Raw genomic sequence first — 23,490 nt, 5'->3', positions numbered from 1 at the left:
TTGTATTAGATAATCTCCTTCTAAAAAAGCAGACTGTTTGGATTTGAATGAAATGGTAACACTACAATACGATTCCATTTGTAACATTAACTAAGATTAATAAATGCTATGGAAGTATTGTTTATAGTTAGTATTTTAATTTCAACATTAAATTGAGTTTGAATTTTTATTTTATCTGGTAACCTTTGTTATGCACTATGAACTAACATGAATGATCTAGGTACAATATTGATCATATTAAATGCTGTAAAAATGTATGCATAATGCATATAGTTCATGTAAGCTAGCGCATCCTTGTTGCATAGGGACTTGCATAGTGTTACCTATGATATGTACATGCATGTTTCTAGGTTATAGATAAAGAAACAAATTCGACCTGTAATATTTTAATGTTTAAATTTATTTTCTGAAGAATTTGTTCTGTTAGAACTTCTTATTTTAATATTCATATTTATATGTTTTTAATTTAGCACATTTTCATGAATCAGTACTGTTTTTTATTTCTTGTTATAAAGTTCTGCACTGTTTTACTTACGTTTTTTTATCCAGTATCCATTTTAAAAACTATCGGTCGATTAATCGGTTATCAGCAATTGCGGTCCAACCTAGTTATCTGTAAAATCCACTATCGGTCGACCTCTAGTCCCAGCTCTCTTGTAGTTCTGGGCTGATCCCTCACCTTCCTAATGATCATTGATGCCCCACGAGGTGAGATCTTGCATGGTGCCCCAGACCTAGGGAGATTGACCGTCATCTTGAACTTCTACCATTTTCTAATAATTGCGCCAACAGTTGTTGCCTTCTCACCAAGCTGCTTGCCTATTGTCCTGTAACCCATCCCAGCCTTGTGCAGGTCTACAATTTTATCCCTGATGTCCTTACACAGCTCTCTGGTCTTGGCCATTGTGGAGAGGTTGGAGTCTGTTTGATTGAGTGTGTGGACAGGTGTCTTTTATACAGGTAACCAGTTCAAACAGGTGCAGTTAATACAAGATTATGAGTGGAGAACAGGAGGGCTTTTTAGAGAAAAACTAACAGGTCTGTGAGAGCCGGAATTCTTACTGGTTGGTAGGTGATCAAATACTTATGTCATGCAATAAAATGCAAATTAATTATTTAAAAGTCATACAATGTGATTTTCTGGATTCTGTCACTCACAGGTGAAGAGTACCTATTATAAAAATTACAGACCTCTACATGCTTTGTAAGTAGGAAAACCTGCAAAATCGGCAGTGTATCAAATACTTGTTCTCCCCACTGTACATACATAGCAGTTACAGCATGAAATAATATTTAAACCTATAACATTTTACAGATAACTTTTAAACATAGCCTGTAACTTGCAATTGTGAGTGTATATCACAATTCTAAGGGGAAGAGAGTCACAATTGCGGGATATAAACTCCCAATTCTGAGGGGGGGAAAAGACAGAATAACGAGTATATCACAAAATTCTGTTTATCCTTCTAAGAGTTGTGAGATACAAACTCGAAGTGAACTTTTTTTAGTCTTTTATTCCGTGGCTTCCACAAATTGCTACTGCAGAACTTTCATTTTTTGCGATCAGGTAGGCTCAGCCCACAAAAAAACATCATCACTGTTTGCAAACACAAAATAGGTCTATTGAATGTAGCATTTTTGTCTTGATCTTAAACAGGTTATAGAGTATCTTTGCTAGTCATTATTGGTGGGTGAAATTCCTACCTACTTATTCAGTTTGAGAAGATTTTAGTAAGAGCTTCAGAAATCATACAGTATTTTTCGGATGATGAATGCTGTTCTGAACTGTGGAATTGCAATGAGCTGTTATGAGGGAAATAGATCTCATTAAGTGTAATGAACCTGGCTGGAATCATCACATCCTCATGAAGCCCAATATATGAGTCTGAGAAACCACTCTTTCCAAAATCCTTCAGCCTCCACAATCATTACCCACAATCCCTCTGCCTCTGCCTACATAATGTCCTGAGTTGAACCTGTTTCTGGGGGGGAACAGATGCTCTCCTTCCCCTTCTGACGGCCCCCTCCCCTGCCAAAGACCCCCGCAGGAGAGCACTGACTTTCAGTGAGTCATCCTTTCAGTTGTTCCTCTGACATTCATTGGGATTTTAATAGTTCAATAAAACAGAATTCTTCGATTAACTCAAGGAAGTTAAGTTGGCTTGGGGCCACCTTCAAAGTCACCTTGATTTCGACAGCGCAGAGCATATTTCATCCTGCAGATGGGCATAGGTCATGTATGAACTACATTTCCCAGAGTGCATTGAGTGTTTATGGAAACAGTGGGGCAGATGTGCGGTGGTCAGCATGCTTCATTAGGTGCCCAGCGTGGTTTGAAGTTGACGGGCAGATGTCGTGACCACCGTCTTTCGTTTTAGAGCCTGGGGAAGGGATGTCTAATTAGAACAGGTGTCTCATTCAGGTCCTTTCCTCTGTTGTGTCATTACCTGCTGCTTCCAGTCAAGAACAAGTTTTGCCTGAAGGTGATTTTCAGGAGATTGTGATAATTTCCTTTGCTTCATGTCATCCTGAGAGAGTATTTATCATCGTGAATAATTTACACGGGCCTTCTGTAGGCACTTGTGATGTAAGTGAGCATGTGGACTGAGGACTGGTTTTTAATGATCTTGAGTTGATGTGCTGTCCAGATTGTTGACTTCTAATGAGGACTGTCAATGTGCCCTGTCCAGCATTAGAGATGGACTGTCTCAACTCCATCTGTCGTGCTATCCTAGATCTTAGCACTTGTTCTGTCTCACTGTCATTTTTGACCTGTTAATAATAGCAAATTGTACCCATCTTAAAGGGATAATTCACCCAAACAATAACAATTCTGTCTTCATGTTTCTTCTGTGGAGCATAAAATAAGATATTTTGAAGAATGTTAGTTACTAAACTAAGTTTTGGTTAGGGCTGCTCAATTATGGCAAAAATCATATTTGTGGTGGGTGATATGATTAAAACCTTATTTCACAATGCGAGTTATTTTTGATATCAGTGAACTTTCTCAAGTATCGATACCAGGGCTGGACAAATCCTGTGTCAGGCCTGGGATGTATAGAAAGCATGGCTCCGAACCGGTACAAGGAATCAAACAACATTTTAACATAAAAAAAAATCGAAATCAAGTTTAATCGTTCTGAATAGAAAAGCAGATTTGAAATGACCATTTACCAGTTAATAACGTTTTTTATAATTCTGTTTAATATTTACGTTTACATTGAATCATTTAGCAGGCACTTTCATCCAAATAGATTTACAAATGAGGAGAGGAACAGAAGCAATAAAACCAACAATAGGGCAACAATATGCAAGTGCCGTGCATAGTTTAACACAGTACACGTAGCAAATTTAAAAAATATTATATAGAGTAGTAAGTGTTAGTATTAATGGGTCATGTGCCAAAAAAATGCATCGTCAGCAGTTTCTTGAAAATGGCTAAAGACTCAGCAGCTCGGGTGGAGATGGGCAGGTTATTCCATCAGCTTGGAACTGTCAGGGTAAAGGTCGGTGAAAGTGATTTTGTGCCTGTTTGGTACCACAAGGCGCTGTTCACTTTGCAGAACGCAAGCTTCTGGATGGCACGTAGGTCTGAAGTAATGAGTTTAGGTATAGGGTTGCAGAGCCAGTTTTTGTTCTGTAGGTAAACATCAGTGCCTTGAATTTGATATGTGTTACAATTGGTAACCAGTGCAATTTTGTGAGGAGAGGTGTGACATGCGCTCTCTTCGGCTCGTTAAAGACCACTCTTGCATTCTTCAGCATTCTGGATCAGTTGCAGAGGTTTGACAGTGCATGCTGGAAGGCCTGCCAAGAGAGCATTACAATAGTCCAGTCTGGATAGAACAAGAGCTTGGACAAGGAGTTGTGTAGCATGCTCCGATAGGAAGGGCCTGATCTTCCTAATGTTGTATAAGGCAAATCTGCATGACCGGGAAGTTCTAGCAGTGTGGTCTGTGAAATTCAACTGATCATCAATCACAACTCCAAGGTTTCTGGCTGTCCTGGATGGAGTTATGGTTGACGAACCTAGCTGAATGGAGAGGTTGTGATGAAGTGTTTGTTTGGCCGAAACCACAAGCAGTTCTCTCTTCACAAGGTTTAGTTGAAGGTGGTGGTCCTTCATCCAGCAAGAAATGTCTGTCAGGCAGGCCGAGATGCGAGCAACTACCATCGGATCATCTGGTTGGAATGAGAGGTAGAGTTGTGTGTCAGTGAGGAGCCAAAGTGGAGTTTAGGCTGTCAACACCAGGGGGATGACCGACGGAGACGATGCCAATGGAGGTGAAGCCCAGGGTGCAGACGGAGAGCATATGGGACCGTGCGACACAGATGGTCCTGGAGGCAGAGGCGGAGCTGTAGCATCAAGTGTCCAAGTGAAGCCAGGGGGCCTGATGACTGAGGCAAAGCTGGTGGGACAGAGGACCGCAGGTTGGGTGACATCTGGCCAAGGCGTAGCCGGAAAGTTGAGGGAGCCTGGTGGAGTCACAAGGATGATGGTCTCTGGTGGAACCAGCGGAGGTGGGGCTAACTGACTGGCTGACTTTGGAAGATGAGGCGAAAGAGGGATGCTGGGAACTCTGGAGCCACAGGAGACATCGGGCTGGGCAGTGGGGACGGGAGATTAACCCTCTCGAGTCGGCCGTCGCGCCGGCGTGATTGGTTTGCTTTTTTTCTTATCAGTGCCAAAGAGACTCAAATAACTCTGTCGTTTTTTATCATTCAGGCAAGTGTTATACATTATAATCTGTAAAGTTTCTTTTTTTTTAGTACAGTCACAATAAAAACAAATTGTTGTGCTTTTTGCAAAATAAAGAAATCAAACATGATGCGCGATCTGCAGCCTCTCTGTCAAAGACGTTCATTCAGATAGTCTTCAGAAAATGACCTCTAGCTTTGTAAATAATTTGGTAAAACACTAAACCAAATCAAAAACAAATATTCGGTGTTTATGTAATCCGTTTGAAAGCAGAGCGATGTTAGTCGTTCCTGAGTGGCTCATTATACACTAATGTGACCACGCCCACAAAGCACGCGCTCTATTGAGATTCAAATACTGAGGCGACGCCCACACACACACATCAGCTCAAACAAACACATTGTGCACGAGGGCGCACTGAAGCTTTCTTTGTTTAAATTAGCTCAAAATTACTGTCAGATGTAAGTAATTACCTTCACAAACTATACATCATTTAAAAGATCTAAGACTCAAGCTTCCATTTTTGACCTCTGTTTTATTCTCAAAGTCATATAGTGACCGTAATTTGTTAATATGTGTCAGGAGTTATGAATATGAATACCGTCGGTACCTTCTAAAGATTGTAATACGACCGTCAGCTGCTCTCATTCATAAAAAACTCTTCATACTTCATACTGGCAGCCGGAGGGCGCTCCGTGCACATGTAGTCCATATATAGCACGCATGAAGAAGATACCATGTGACATTGACATAAACAGCTTCCAGAAATAGCTCTAAGATGCAGCTAGACACGTTTGAAGATAATAAACACACAATCTGTGTTATTTATCCCATGTTGGGTGTTTTCATGATAGATTATATTTATAATGCAATGCTACTCGAGCTTTTATAATTATGCAGAATATTGTAAAATATATTTTCTGTCTGATTTTGTGATCCAAAGCCAAATGAGATCACAAGGTTATTTAAAACATTTGACTTGTGATATAAAGTAAGTTCAAACATGGTTTTAATCCAATTAGTATTAACCAATTAGGTTAGTTAATTGTTGTGTTTTAATAAATTGGTGTAATAAATTATAGTTTAATAAATCATAAATTGTTGTGGCAGAGAATATAGATTGTTTTAAGTTATCTGGTCTACCTTTATGAAGCAACTCTGCACTGTGCCCAAGCAGAATTTCTCCTTGGGGACAATAAAGTTAACGAACTAACTAAGCAAAAACTCACTTCATTTTGATTTTCCCCCCAGAAATTTGTACTTATCTAGTAAATTAATCTTGATTTAAGAATTTTAAATATTTGGACTGGAAACAAGAACAAATACCATATAAGAGGAGCATTTTTTTGCAGTGTAGTCAAATCTTCTGATCATTTAATATAATAGGCCTTTGTTGACTAAATTCTAAATAAAATAAACTACAAAAAATATATATTTCCTTTGCTCTGTTGCTTTCTGTCACAGGCCTACCTGAAGCTCATTCATTATGCAGCTCATTAATGCGAGTCCTTTGTTATCTCAGGTGCTCTCATCATTATTCATTAGATATCACGCCTCCTCGCATATTGGCTTTGTGAAGAGAAACTGTCTTACAAATTTTAAATCAGTGTATTGTTTTATGTGAATGAGTGGGCTCAATGATTCTCACATCAGTTTAAAGAAAAAACTCTATACAAATACAGACAGGAGTCAAAAGTCTTGGGAACAGATATCTATTGTGTGTTTTGAGGCCTTAATTAAAAATGTTGTGTTTTGTTTTTTCAAAATCCGTGCATAAACATTTTTCTCTCTAAAATACAAGCATGTACATACATGTTGCTCACATATTCTGGTAGCCCAGTTTGTGCTGAATACAGTGTAATTACACTTTTGCCATTAATGTGTTTATAAGCAACGGAAAAAAACACAAATGTCAGAGCATGTCAAAACTTCTAAAGGGCCCCAAAACAGCTCAGACTCATAGGGGTTAAGAGAAGCATCCTCTTATAAGTCACAATATAAACAGACTACAGAGACCAGCTGCATCTGACATTCAGCGGCGGGAGTGTGGGCAGGGACTTTTTCCATTCCCTCGAATTTTGAGTGGATCGAGCGATTTATCACTGTTCATCACTTGATAGAGTGGCGGAAACGAAGAGCTAGTTTGTCAGCACTGTGCGGGTGAGACCGATCTTTCTCTACGTTCGTGCGTCACTGGTAGATGCACAATTTAATCAGACGGCAGCGTTTCTTCAAGCTTTAGAAATATTTTCCTCGTTTTTTTGTGTTTCCCATGCAATCCAATTTAAAAACAGCACCTAAAGTAATATGGGGGAGGGGGATCTTGATTTATCTTGTTTTCAAAATAGTTGGAAACCAAAATCGGAATCAAAAATAAATTTAAATTAATTGCACAGCCCTTGTTTCGGATCCCATTGACTTCCGTTATATAGACAAAAATACAGTGGTAGTCAGCGGGAAACAAAACTGTTTGGTTACCAACATCACCATAAGGGTGAGTAAATGATGACAACATTTACATTTTTGGGTGAACTATTCCTTTAAATGCCCAGCGTTTTTTAGATAACAATTAGATGCATATACTTTACAACTACTTGTTATTATTATTATAACCCCCCTGTTATTATTAACAAACTATTAATACTGTAACATCCTTTTGAAGGCAAATGAGAAAAAGCTAATTGCTATGTTTGTTGTTGAAGATTTTTCAAGCTCTCCTGGAGTGGTCCATGAGCTATTATCATCATGCCCTTGAGCACAGCACCTGTCCTCGGGTTGCTCCGAGGGCTGTCACTATAATAAGTCACTATAATAAGTCACTGTAATATAGCCTACTGTATCTTGCTTTGGATAAAACTGCTATTGACTTACTAAATATAAATATAAAAATAAAATGAATGTTATAGTCAGCATACAATTTAGTCTAATTACATGGAGGATAGATGAAAAAACAAAAAATAATGTGTGTATTGTAGTGCAACGGCATCAAATTCCATACAAAGCAGCCTTTTAAATGCTTCTGCTCATTTATTTGTTATATTGCTTTTTTGAATAGATTTTGTTTTCCCCTTGCCAAACACCCAGTAAGCTAATTTGTGAAGTATTCACAGTATTGTCCCACAGTGTCATTTCTTTATCAAGGAGACATCTTGAGATTAATTATGAGGAAAAAATGCCAAGGGAAATAATCACTTGTGACCAGTGTTATTTTAGTATAATTATTTATATACATTTTATATTAATATTTAGAATTAATACAACCGAAATAAAACTAAATTAAAAATGTAATTAATACAACAATCTTTTTTATACAATCTTTTTATTTTTATATACTCAGTTTTCATTTTAATTAAAACAAATTTTTTTTTCGTTATTATTAATCATTATTTTATATCAGTTATTAATTTTAGTACTTACGCTTGTATCAGTTATTTGCCAAGGCATCGTTTAAATTTTTTTGTTAACTTTTTTTTTTATTATTATGTTTTTCCTTTTATTTCATCTTTATTTAAATTAACAAAAATATATTTTAATAGTTTTCATTTTAGTTAATGATAACAAGACTGCTTATGAGCAGAATATTTTCTGCTGGTCATTTCCCATCAAGCTGAAATGTAAACTATGTAAAAACTTGGGGAATATTTAATATTGTGTATTATAAATATGTAAAATGCAAATCTCATCACTGTCACTTCCACTAAAGAATATTATCAAAGTATACATTCAAACGGGGTTACGGAAAAAAAAAAGGGTCTTGCGACAAAATTATTACTTATAACAGCCATTTAAGTACCCATATTTGGTAAAACACCTGAATGTACTGTAGGCGTATTATTTTTTGTCCTTTACCTACTTTTTATTAAACCACCACAACTGTCAAGTTGACCTCAATACTGCCATCCATTTAACATCTGCTTATGTAAACATGTTGAGTTAATTTGTCATATATATCTCTTTAACACATAAAACTGCAGACATGTATTATACTAAGGCCTCCTTAGGCTTATATGCAAGAGTTCTTTGAGTAACAAAAATAACATAAGTATCATATTTTACATATGTCCTTTTACAAAAGTGGCAGTAATAGAGAGTATTTTTGCTCAGCAATGTGGGCTCCTCAGGTGGACCGATAAGCTCCTAGTCATTCAGGTGGAGAGAAGATAAACATGGCAGTGAATTCCCCAAGAGAGGGATAGGGATTGATTTCCCGCTGAAACCTGCTTTAGTGGAGCGTGAGAGAGTTTCAAGGGACTTCATCTCTCCTCACCACCAGACTGTGTCTGCGGCTCATCTCAGTGTGGGTGAAAGAGCCCATCTACACCTTGAGCTAGCGCTGCGACTAGCGTTCTAGTTGGTTGCGTCATGTCGCTTGCAGTGTGGATGAGTGTAAGAGCCTGATACAGAGTGTGAATGTGAGAGAGACGGCTTCCTCTTCTTAAACTATTTACACTGCAAAGTGATAGACATAATTATCCAAGTGTTAATGGGAGAACGGTGAATAAGAGACTAATTAAGCGCGTCACAGAGGAGAGAAAGAGGCAAGCGCACACAAACACACACACTGATGCTGAAGATGATGGATGATGTAGCAGTGTTGGGGAAGATACTTTGAAACTCATACTCGGTACTACTAATTTAAAGTTCAACCACATTCAAGCTACCTTTTTGAAAAGAGTAGCTACACTACAAGCTAGCAACAATGAGGCTATTTAAGTTTTTTCTTTTAAATAACTGTTGACAACTTGAACAGATACATGTACACTAATTACAGGTAATGAAACAATATATATTTTATATAATTAGAAAGCACCCTAATTATATAAAACAATGATGAACAATTAAGATGAAACATTTAGTACAGGCACAACATTTAGTACAGGGACCCATGAATCTTAAAATGATTTTTGAACCACTTCACTAAAGCCCCGTTTCCACCAAAATTACCCGGAACAATTTGTACCAGGAACTTTTTTCCCCCAGACCTGCTACTGTCTGCATTTCCACTGCGGTCTAAAGTACCGTGAAGATTAGGCAAATTAGTCCGGTGATGTAGGACGTGCGCGTGGCACGACTGCTGCTCCCAGTCACCGACAGACAGTTATCACTTTTGCACGACACTGTCTGCAACAATATCAAGTATGGAGGAGATTCAAGCAGCGCTGCTTTTGCTGGTTATGTATTGGTTTACTAAAGGGGTAATTAACAAAACGGCGGAATTAACAAACGTGCGATTGCAGAGGCGACGCGCATCCTCGGACAGAAAGAGCAAGACTGATATTTACTGAACGCAGAACGAAACTCGCAAGACTTTTAAAAATGCCGGTTGAAATGAAATGCTGCGCGAGCTCAACCGATCAGCATGTTCAGCGCCCAAGTCCCACCCCCGAAAGTTCCGGAACTTTGAAAAAGTACTACCTCGCGAGCAGGGCCGTTTGGAGGGGGAAATATTTACCCGGAAATTCATTTAGACCCTGGTTTCTGCGGTCAAAACTCACCGAGTACCACCCCAAAACTCCTAGTTCCTGGGGGAAAGTTCCTGCGGTGGAAACGCGGCTCAAGACTCAATATGGAGAAGATAGCTGTGTGCAAAATGCTGTCACAAAAAAGTAGCAATACTTGTATATAAAATGTATATACTTATGTAGTAAAATAAACAATTTCACAATATTATTGTTTTTACTGAATTTTTATCCAGCCTAGGAAACTTCGGAAACATTTTATTTTACAGTGTCCTTGTTACATATGTTACATGCACTTACTATAGTAATAACAGTAAATTGTGCATAATTGCATGCAACTAACCCTCAACCAAACCCTAATCCTACCCTAATCCTATAGTAAGATATAATTAATTATTATTACCCAGTACTTAAATATAATTACACTGTAACAATGACACCTTAAAGCTACACTGTGTAACTTTTTTAGTTTATTCTTAGCTAAAAATACTTAGTTCTTTCAAAAATATATGTGCTCATTAATGTATATTTACTTCTTTCAAGTAATAAAGTATTCTCGTAAGTTTATAATATACCATTGAAAATAAATACGGGTGAGGGGTTCGAATGCCGGTCGCCATGTTTCCCCTTCATCTTGAAAGTACATTAGCCAAAGAGGGACATACCCGTAAATTCAAGCTTCGCCTTTCGCGTTTTAACACTCAATGGCACCGTGTCGAATGTGGACGAGGTCGAACTGGAAGCCATGTTAATCTTGGACTAAATCGGCCACCGTAGGAGTTAAAACGAAATCGGAATTGAGAGGAACAGAAACTAATATTCACTGGATGGTCATATACCTTTTCACCGCTAGATGGGGGAAAATATCACACAGTGTAGCTTTAAAATAAAGTGTAAGGCCGGTTTCACACTGCAAGCATTAGCAGAGCATAAGCAGCGCATATTTTTTTCGGCACCCATGTTAACAGATTAGAGCATTCACACTGCACACAGAGGTGGCGCGGCAGCGCGTCACAGGAGCAGAGCAGAAGCAGCAGTGCCGTGATCGTTTCGGCGCCGAGTCTATTTTTGCCAAATAATTAAAGCCACAGTGCATTGTTCTGATCAAAATTGACCTGATTAACTTGAAAAATAACACATTTCACCATGAAATCAGGTAGTGAAGTGTTCCATGTGTTTCACAATCACCATATGACATCCAGCGTGAAAAAAATAAATAAAATACACGAAAACACATTACTGCCAGAAGTTGGACAGAGGTGGAAAGGGTCGCATTCGCAGCAGATATGCTGCCCATCATAAATCAAAGCATGAGACAGACAGGGGTCGGCGGAGAACACAGGGAAAGGTGACACAATTGACGATATTCGTCTGTATTTGCAATACACAAGCCGCGGTTCAGCTGCTCCATACACACAGCGCTCTTCGCACTGCTTCTGCGCGTGCGGTGTTAAGGCGGTGTAACTCTGAATCATAGTGTATATTTTATATTATATTATATTATATTATATTATATTATATTATATTATATTAATTATATTATATTATATATATTATATATTATATTATATTATATTATATTATATTATATTATATTATATTATATTATATTATATTATATTATATTATATTATTAATTATATTAATTATATTAATTATATTAATTATATTAATTATATTAATTATATTAATTATATTATATTATATTATATTATATTAAATTATGTTATATTAATTATATTATATTAATTATATTATATTAATTATATTATATTATATTATATTATATTATATTATATTATATTATATTATATTATATTATATTATATTATATTATATTATATTATATTATATTATATTATATTATATTATATTATATTATATTATATTATATTATATTATATTATATTATATTATATTATATTATATTATATTATATTATATTATATTATATTATATTATATTATAATATATATGTATTGCATGTTTTCCACTTTAGTCTTTGTTGGCCTTTGTGTAATAAATTGATGTGAGCTTTTTGGCCTATATTTTTAAATGTCTTAATTTTTCATATTTTGAGCTGTTTTTGGATCTATGCACCTAAAGGTATTTTTTCATTCACTTCTCCTGGGCGCGTATTTGGCATTACGCTATTTCTTTTTTTTTTTCTAATTTAATTTTTAAATGATTGAATATTTTACAATTATATAATTTTATTGTGTATATACTTAATTTTTTAAAGGGTCAGATTTGAGTAACTGTTTCACATTTGAAAATTGTATGGTGTGCAGTGTAGTAAATTAGCTCAGATAGGAAATATTAATAATTATTCATAACTCATTATGATTATTCATTATGATTAATTATGATTTTTTTAATCAGTTAATGAGATTAACTTTATGTAGCTATATTAACATTACAATCAATCAATCAATCAATCAGTTCATCCTGTGAACGCTCTGTATTGATTATTAATTAATTCTAAGAAAATTCTTCATGGCCACAGAAAAATAAATATTCCTTAGTATTTACAGCCCTTAGAGCGCAGAACAAGATTGATCATTTAAGTGACAATTTGTTTGCAGGCAGGGAGTCAGAACCAAACATATATTGTGCATGAACTAAATCACAAACACGACTAAACTAAACAAAAAAACGTATACATACAGATCATGCATACATTAGTAAAATGCTAAATTAAAGTGGTTGAAGAACCGGGTCAGAACAAATGGATGAAGCTATGAAAACACCTGGGAGAGCCATCAGTGACTACAAGCTCCTCTGTTTGAACAAAGGGGTGTATAGCTTTACTAACTACAGTGATTTGTATATCGTACTTTACTTGCATTTAGCCTGAGCTGTTGATGAGCGTCCAATGTAAAATCACAGGAGAAGGTCTTGAAAGTTCGGTCCGAGGGTGTTGAAGTTGCAATCGATTTCTTCTGCATTGACTGAAGAATATATGATGCACTTGCAGTTATTTCGACTCCGTCGAGGAAGTTGCACATGACTTGAGGTTTTGGGCCTGCCGGCCTATGACCGTGTGCTCCAATCGGGTCCTGTTCCTGTCTCACACACGCACATGGCTTGATGTGTGTGTGGGCCTTACCAGCCTGGCCTGCTCGGCTGAGAGACAGCCACGGTGACTCGTCGTTTGTCGGTTCAGCAAGAGAGCGAGAGAAGGGGCCTTTTAACCTCTCCTTCAAGTGGTCAGTGAGCCAATCGTACTTAGGATTTTGGAGGGAAAGTTTTAAGATCCTTTGTCTCAAGCAGGTCGTTTGTATATGTAACTACATTGGTTGCTGATGAAGGAACTATTAAAGATTCTTGTAGTAATAATATGGTGCACAGGTATCGACATATACACAATCATTCAGATCTTTAAATTACAACTTCGTAGACACCAAACATGCCATACACATGAATTTTGTTAACCATAGTATGCAATTCTGAAACCTAAATCTAACAGAGATTGAATTAATACATAGGCCAAACCCTATAAAAGAAAAATCCTGAGATGGATATATGTTTATATATTTCTCAAGTGGTTATACTGTATAAAGGATTTATGGGTTTAAGATGGTTTATTTGTCCTTTTCAAAAATAATTAAGTGAGAGTCACAAGTATAGGCAAATTCCTTCTGGTCATAAACCTTATCAGTTCCCATGTGTCCTGTAACCAGAGGCCTCTTCTTGCTCTTATGGGTCTTTTGGGGGATGGGTCCATAGACCCCAGAGTGAGTTTTAAAGATGATTTGTTAAATTTGACAAATAATTATGTCTGATTTGTCTCAGTCGCTACAGCAGTGATGCATCAGTCATACTTTAATAGTACATAATATATCCATTCAACTCTGGATTAGTAACATATTCATATATATCAAATATATATGGTACTCCAATGTGCTTCCAAGAATACCATACTGCCAAACATGGTATATCCAAAAACATCTGCATTCATCATAGAGTTCATATAATAAATATTATTTAAATAATGATCACTGTCTTTTATGGCAGGAATTGTAAGTGCAGCCCATCTTTGTTATTTCAATTGATGGCAGACCATGACATCACTGGCCGATACACCACTGTTATGAAAACTGTCATGTCAACTTAAAATCAGATTTTCCCTTTGTTCCTGTAAGTGGAGTAATTTGTTTACTTGTTGTCTCTGTGGAATTTCCACACCGATATATATATCTCCTTGAGCGCTGCCACAGGTTGCTGAGGGCAATGGAGATTGATTATTCCTCTAGATATCGTGTCCATAAAATAAGAGCCATATATTCCTGTACATTTGTCAGTCTCCCCTAGCAGAAATGCAAAATGGTTCTCATTTTGACTCATACCAAGGGTGTTCCATAAAACTCCATAATCATATTCAAAATGCTTCTTCAGAAACATAACAAAGCCAAGTTCAAGGTTTATTGTCTCATAACCATTAATAAAAGTCCAGCGAAGATGGTCACCCGTCCTTGAATAAAATACACTGGCTCTCTGCGCTTTGCCCTTGTGTTGCTGAGTTCACAGCGAGTCCCATTCGTCTTTTTTTTTCAGTTTTTTTCCCCAGCCATTTCCTTTGTTTATATCTGTGATCAAGTATTCCAAAGTCATTGCTAGATTTATGACATTTTAAGAACTATTTAAATACCCCATGGAATTGTTTGCAGAATGCATTTTTCTTTCCTGTGGTGACACATGAAGTTATTTGTTATATAGCCAGTAGCCATTATTTTACATCACAGTGATAAACCATGACTTGCTACTTGATATTTGCTGGGTTTGACTTTGAAACCAATCAGCGTTTGACTTGAAACAGTGCATGTCTGTTCAAAGTTTTTGTCCCACTTGAGACAGTGGCATCAACATGTTATTGCGATGTATGCCATCAAAGTACGGCGAAAGCTATTTGAGATGACATTATTTCAGATTAGCCAAACTCACTAACCACAATTATGTGCGTTTTATGTTTTAAATAATAATAATTATTATAATATATTTTTTATTACTGATATGTAATTGTGCAGCTCTCCAAACAAGCACAGCAAATTTTTATCTTTTTAATAATAATAAAATAAACACATTTTGAATAATTTTTGTCAGAAAAATTGCAATTGGATTTTTCCCAAATTGTGCAAATAAATAATAAATAATATAGGCTTAACATGAGCTTTCTTCTTTTTTCTTTCTGTCCTAATCAGTGAAAAATAAGTTTTAAAATTCAAATGCCTGTTTAAGTTGAGCAAGCGCAACAACTGGAAGGAAAAAGTGCAGATTAGACACCACTGTTTTGAACTCCTCCCCGGACCGAAAGTGGCAAATCATGCCGATCATATGGCAAGGTAGAGTCAAAGTCAAACACACCTATTGCTACACTGTGTCCGGTCATATTAGGGGAGGGGCTTTCTTATTCTAGAGAGCATTTGATTGGACACTAATTTGGATACACCCCTGAGTGTGCATTTCTCTTTTCCCAAAACAGAAATGTAAATGTTAAATTGTGTATATCTGCTAAAAGTGATTTTTGTCAAAGTTTAGCAGTACACTAGCACATAGATAGATGCGGAAAACATGGACGGAATCGCGAAATCCACTCATAAGAATGGAATTTACTTTATAATGTGGAATTTCACGGAATTTGTCAAATCTTGGATGAATAAATAAAAAGTCAGTACACTTAAATTAAATTGCGATATAGACTAGTGTCGCATTATTAAACCGCAAAAAGATGGTAACCCGTCAAAATAAAAAATATGTTTAACCTGAAGAAATTATGACAGAAATATATTACTTTTGTACTGTAGAATTTAGCTACGTCTTAATGTAATAATACTAACAACAACAACAACAATAATAATAATAATAATAATAATAATAATATTAATAATAATAATTATTATTATTATTAATATCAAAACTTGATTTTTTAACTTCCATGTTTTAATTTTGACAGTAAAGTTCTGCTGTGCAGCAATCTGTTTGATTTCATATAATTGAAAGATTAAATTAATGTTTTATGCCTTCTTTTGATTGCCAGAAAAAGGTAAATTACACAACATACAATTTCTGAAAAAACTAACATTTCATAGAATTGATTGTTAAATCGTTTATTATTAAAATGGAATCCAGAAAACACCAAATTTGGTAAAAAATAAAATGGAATTTGAATTTCATAGGGCCCTAACATGTTTTTAAACTTTTCATAAATTATTGTTAAATTGTATTCAGATTCAAAAAAAGTTTTAAAAGTTTCATGATTTAAATTAATTAGACATGGTTTTTGATCACTACAATTTTACTTAACCATTAAAATGGAGGGCCAAAGAAAATTTAAACGAAAAAAAAAACATTTAATTTGGGAAAAAATAAAACAGATTTCATAGGGCCCTATATAGATGACATCAAAGTTAGCACACTTGGACTATAAGCCATAAAAACAGGATTTTTAAGTGTATTTTCGACCGTGGCGTGATAACATTGCTCTATCGTTTACGTCTCTCTTGTCATATTAATAAGAGGCTTGACTCCAGTAAAAGGGTTGGGCACAGAGAGACTTTTGAGTGTGTTTGGAGTGTGCGGGTGTATGAAATGTGCAATGATTGCCTTCACATGAAGAGTCATTTCATAGCCCGACGGGACTGGATAAGATCTCCCAGATGTGCTGCTTATCACTCCTACACTGTGGAGAATATTGCCAGATAATCAACTTTGCCACTCTATAATTAGTTCTGGTTCACTAAAGGAAAGTGTCATCATAGATGCTTCTGAGCGTTTGTGTGCTGCTGCTGTTGTTGTTGTTGTTGTATGTCTGTGTTTGTGGGAATACCTCGCAGAAAATACCTCATCTTAAAAACCAAAAACAGCTGGCAGGAGAGTGGGCTGGTTTCTTGCTTTTCAATGCAAATGTGGTAATTAGATGTAACATCTTTTTTTTTCTTCTTTTTTTTCATTTATTAAAATGATTCAAACCATCCAAAGCCATTTTCACTGTTATCTGTCAGAACAAGAAGATTGTATCCTTAACATTGAACCTATAGAACAGACAGATTCATCCTCATCTAACCTCTAGAGAAGGATCATGCATCATGGCACAGAGGCAAGAGCGGTTTTATTACAGTCTTTCAGTAGATGGGAAATAAGTTCACGGTAGAATGTTACAGAGTTTTCAGCATCATTACTCCAGTCTTCAGTGTCACATGATCCTTCAGAAATTATTCTAATGTGCTGCTCAAGGAACATTACTTATGTTGAAAACAGTTGGAAACGGTTATACATATTTCAGGGCTCCAGACAAAAAAATCAATTAAGGAGCCATTGGCTCCTATAAGGGAAAAAGTTGGGTTTAAAAGTAACATTTTTCACGTGCAATTATATGAGAATTACATTTTTTAGCTCCTTCTATTCTTTCTCATGAAGACAACAGTTTAAGTAAAAATATAAGGATTATGTGCATATATTTAGCAAAATGCCCCTTTCAATAGTTATTTTTCCAGCTGGCTAACGAGTTTATGAACATTGAATGTCTTTTCTGAGGTAAATTTGACGTTACATGATTAATGACATCATTAAGCGGTTTTATACAAGCTCTTTCCAAGGTCGAAATGCTGATTAAGCGATCTGTCAGGCCACATTAAAGAGCGTCAAAAAGTTTAAAGTTTGTTAATTGTTTACTAAAATTAACAAACAAGTTTAAAGTGACATATTAGTTAAGTAACGTACACATCTTCGTGCGATTATGGATGGCTGCACTACAAATAACGTGAAGTTCAGGCAGTAACAGATTAACAGATTTGTAACCGCAAAGATTAAAATATATTGAGAATAAGAATCCATATCAGTATCAATTAAAAAACGAGAATTGTTACCGATTAGTTGGCGTCCATACAGCTGTCATGTTTATCTGTTGTGGTTAACCACGTTGTGTGCACGAAATAGACTCCTGCACTTTTACAGTACTTAGATGTTCATGAAGTTTTCTATCTCTCTCATGCTGGCACAGCCATCAGTGTTGTTGCTCGATAGAGATGAGATCTTTGAAAAAGCCTTTATAATTTCCGTTTTGTTATCAGTTTCTGACACGTATTTTGGCACTCAGACTCGGTGAGGTTTTTTTCCACTGTAACTTTGCTGCACGTCGTCTCATTTTATTACGTCAACACAACCAAAGATGTGATGGGCTACTCATCTCACAGAACATGTCAGTAAAAAGGCACACAATTTTTAATCATAACATGTAAATTGATATGTTTGCCAGTGGCGATCTCAGCAAAAATAGGCCTATCACTTGCAAATAAACCGTTTTAGTCGCAGTCATATAGAGACCAGTTTTTTTAGCATTATTTGGTGAATTTAAAGTTCAATAGAACAGCATTTATTTGAAATATATTTTTGTAACATTGTAAAAGTTTATACTGTAAATTTTGATAAGTTTAATGCATCTTTGCTGAATAAAAGTATTAACCCTTAAACGCTTACCCTGGGTCTTTAGTGACCCGGGACGTCATTCCCTACCCCCCTCCTCATACATTTTTTTTAAGTTAGATATTAACCTAGTATTCCTCAATCAATTCATTATAAACAATATAACAAGAAAAAACTTGTTTTTTTTCCCTGTTTTTTGTAAAAATTGTAAAGGGTCGCTATGACCCGAAGTGTGTATATATTTTTTTCTTTAAGTGCAATTTGCCTTTATTCCACAAGGTGGCAATGTCTGATACACTCTGATTAAGTTAACGCAGGCAGAAAATGAAGGTATAGGAATAATCAGCAAAACTTGAATCGGCTCAGCGATTTACTGAACGAAGTACTGAACGTAATCAAATATAAGTGTCACTGTTACCTGATGGTGGATCTATTGAAGAAGCTGTTGGCGATCAAAATATTGATTTTGAAGATTATTTTGAGAATATACTTGAGATCGCGAATATGAGCCAGATGCCAAATCAACTAGCAAATGAGCTCTGACGAGGACAGTGATGATGATTGTATAAAACATCTGCTCAAACTGAACCCTTCCAAGCTCAAAAAGGTAACAAAAGATGCTTTATTTTATTCTTCTGTAATTGTTACTCTAAGATCAGATGAGTTTTATATTAACAGGTAGAGATCCATCTGTGTTGGATATTGATCCGGGTCGCTAAAGACCCAAATATTTAATTATAATTGGCGAAACATTCATTGTTGAAAGGTAGAGTTGAGTACACACACTCACCTAAAGGATTATTAGGAACACCATACTAATACTGTGTTTGACCCTCTTTCGCCTTCAGAACTGCCTTAATTCTACGTGGCATTGATTCAACAAGGTGTTGAAAGCATTCTTTAGAAATGTTGGCCCATATTGATAGGGTAGCATCTTGCTGTTGATGGAGATTTGTGGGATGCATATCCAGGGCACGAAGCTCCCGTTCCACCACATCCCAAAGATGCTCTATTGGGTTGAGATCTGGTGACTGTCGGGGCCATTTTAGTACAGTGAACTAATTGTCATGTTCAAGAAACCAATTTGAAATGATTCGAGCTTTGTGACATGGTGCATTATCCTGCTGGAAGTAGCCATCAGAGGATAGGTACATGGTGGTCATAAAGGGATGGACATGGTCAGAAACAATGCTCAGGTAGGCTGTGGCATTTAAACGATGCCCAATTGGCACTAAGGGGCCTAAAGTGTGCAAAGAAAACATCCCCCACACATTACACCACCACCACCAGCCTGCACAGTGGTAACAAGGCATGATGGATCCATGTTCTCATTCTGTTTACGCCAAATTCTGACTCTACCATCTGAATGTCTCAACTGAAATCGAGACTCATCAGACCAGGCAACATTTTTCCAGTCTTCAACTGTCCAATTTTGGTGAGCTTGTGCAAATTGTAGCCTTTTTCCTATTTGTAGTGGAGATGAGTGGTACCCGGTGGGGTCTTCTGCTTGTGCGTGAAGGTTGTGCGTGTTGTGGCTTCACAAATGCTTTGCTGCATACCTCGGTTGTAACGAGTGGTTATTTCAGTCAAAGTTGCTCTTCTATCAGCTTGAATCAGTCGGCCCATTCTCCTCTGACCTCTAGCATCAACAAGGCATTTTCGCCTACAGGACTGCCGCATACTGGATGTTTTTCCCTTTTCACACCATTCTTTGGAAACCCTAGAAATGGTTGTTGCGTGAAAATCCCAGTAACTGAGCATATTGTGAAATACTCAGACCGGCCCGTCTGGCACCAACAACCATGCCACTCTCAAAATTGCTTAAAGGTCCCGTTTTTCGTGTTTTTTTTAAGCTTTGATTGTGTTTACAGTGTGCAATATAACATGTGTTCATGTTTCGCGTGTAAAAAAACACAGTATTTTTCACACAATTTACTTATCTGTATACCGCTGTTTTCACTGTCCTAAAAACGGCCTGAGAATTTCCTTATTCTATGAAGTCCCTCTTTCAGAAACACGTAACGAGTTCTGATTGTGCCAGCGTTCCCGTGTTGTGATTCGACAGCAGCTTAGCGCACGTTGCCCGGAAAGGTCACGCCTCTTACCATAACGGAGATGCATGCGCTAGGGATGGGCATTTTTGTCAATTTCTCATTTCGATCATCGATAGGTCTCAAAAACGAGTACTCGAGTACTCGGGGGCGGGGCATGTCCGTCATTGAGATAATGAAAATACTGTTATGAAAATGGTTGTTGACAACGTGACATGAAAACAGGTATATGAAAACATGAACATATAAAACAAAAAGTAACTGCTAGATTATGATGCATAAATGTCTTTGAAAAAGAAACATCTTTATAAAATGACCGTCTCAAATAACCAAGTCAATAATATCGAGCATTGCCTGAAACTGTGAAATAACACCACTCTGCAGAGCTTGCTAGCTGGTTAATAAACTCAACCAAACGCACCCTATATCAATATTAATCTGAACCTATTACAACTTAAATCAACACAAAAGGACGTGAATGCGCACGTGAACTTCAGCGTGCTAGATTTTACAGGCTATGGTTTGAAACGGAACATTTTGAATGCGCTCTTCCCTTAACAACGCTGATACACGGACAACGAAAGCACACAGAAACAACATTTTATTAAAATCGTGTTCTCATTATAATGCTATGACAGATTGACTCTGCACATCATGCACTTAATTTTATTATTCATGATCGAAGTGTTTACAGACATCACTGCGCGTTTTCAAACTCATAACGAAAAACAACTTTAAATAAACTAGGTCTACTGTTAAAAAATACGAGAACAGTATAGCACTGCTGCATTACTAATATCACTGATTGTGAGAAAGAAATAGCCTATCTGAAAAGAATATGACCATCTCTAACCCATATGTCGAGCAAAGCATTTGAGCTGAAACTGAAGAGAATGAACAACAGCCGGTATAACGGCAGCGCTTTGCTACTTTATTAAGCTCAACCAAACGCGTTTTATATTAGATTAATCAGATATAGACGACATAAAAGTAATCTTACAACGTGCATCTGCAGAAAAGGACGCAAATGCGCACATGAACTTCATGCGCTAGTCTGAGTGTTCTCGCTAGTTTCTCTGTGGATCAGCTGATACACGGGGAACTAAGCACAGAGAATTTACAGCATTCTATTTCCATCGTGTTCTCATTATAATGCTATGATTGGCGCTGCACATCTTGCACTAAACATTTAATGATCCCAGTGATTCCAGACATCACTGCAGTGCACGCCTCAGTTTCACTTTATTTCGCCGCGGTCTGGAGGCGTGCTGTATAATGCTAACCAATCAGACCTCAGGTACCGCGCAAAACGACGCAATAACCAATAAAAAATAAAAAAAAATTTTTAAGTCAGGGCGATCATCGTTCTCATGAACGATGATCGCTGTCACGTTCGAGTACTCGATTACTCGACCACTGTTGCCCATCCCTAGCATGCGCTCAATGATCTCTAAGTACAGCGTCCCTGGGAAAGCCAAACAAAGGTGATTTGACTCCAGGATGAAAATAACAGCGTCTCGACGACATGGCGACAAACAAACTATACAAACTCAACACTTCCTCTTCTCCACGCGGGAGCAACAAGACCACGCCCCCTTTTTCGCGTATTCTTGTGGGCAGAGGTTAGTCAACAAACTGTTCTACTGACGTAATTAAAGCAGGATGTACAGGGATGTAGTCCAAACCGGCCGTTCGCTGTAGGCTTTGAAAGGGAACTTCTGTTAAATAAAATATCTCACTTGGCATTTATAATTTTACAGGTATTATTTATGCTCTAACAGCAACATTACACACTAACTAAAGTTTGAAAAATGGGATCACGAAGAACATGACCTTTAAATCAACTTTCTGTCCCATTCTGACATTCAGTTTGGAGTTCAGGAGATTGTCTTGACCAGGACCACACCCCTAAATGCATTGAAGCAACTGCCATGTGATTGGTTGATTAGATAATTGCATTAATGAGAAATTGAACAGGTGTTCCTAATAATCCTTTAGGTGAGTGTAGTTCTCTAGTATTATCTTTTTTTATAATACTACAACATCTTTGTATTTTTTTATTTTTAGATAATGTGCACTTAACAAAATTCACAGATTCTTATCATGTTAGTCTCATGCTAACACATAATATCCCTCAGTTAGTAAAAACAAGCAAAACTAAGACGAGTTGAAATTCATATCTGTGGTAGTCAACATGCTACGGAGTCTGTCGATAGAGCTTCAAATGTATTGAACCTTTTCATGTGACATGGTTTCTCAAAGCCTGTGGATTAGATGGAAAGTTTGTTCTTTTGCGTCATCACATGCTGTTGAATCTCTGAGAAGTGTTCAGGCAAGTATGTGTTGATTTACACAGCCTTCTGCTCTCCTGCGTCTTATGTCTGTCTCATGTGCAGGCGTGTGAAACTGCTTCCGTCAGACCGTGGCCTCTTCTTCCCCTTTCCACTCCACGAGGAAGCCAAGAACACCCACAAACCCCTGGTTACATAGCACCCTGTATCCATGGAGACCGGCCGAGCCATCTGGAACACAATATCCATGTGGCTTAATCACATTCAGAGGTAATAATCATTTCTTTTAATAAACTCAGAAAACCTGCTGGATGCGAAGACAGTTTTTTTAGCCCTAACATTTGTCATCTGGACCGGCTCTTGGAAAGGCACTAATGTTCTCATTTTGCCTAATGGTTGCTGTCAGGAACTTGAGCAACAAAAATGTCAGACGTGGGGATCTTCTGTACCGGCTCAATCACAACACTGCTGTTTACCCGCCGTGGTGAAGGCTCAATAAACGATTAAGAGATGTGCAGCCTGCAGAAGTCTTGCCAGCACTGCAGATCACTGTCATTGGAGCTCAGTTT

The sequence above is a fragment of the Gobio gobio genome (genome assembly GCF_949357685.1).
Source record: "Gobio gobio genome assembly, chromosome: 11".
In the NCBI taxonomy this organism is placed as follows: domain Eukaryota; kingdom Metazoa; phylum Chordata; class Actinopteri; order Cypriniformes; family Gobionidae; genus Gobio; species Gobio gobio.
The sequence above is the reverse complement of the archived record's forward strand: the minus strand, read 5'-3'. Positions refer to the sequence as shown.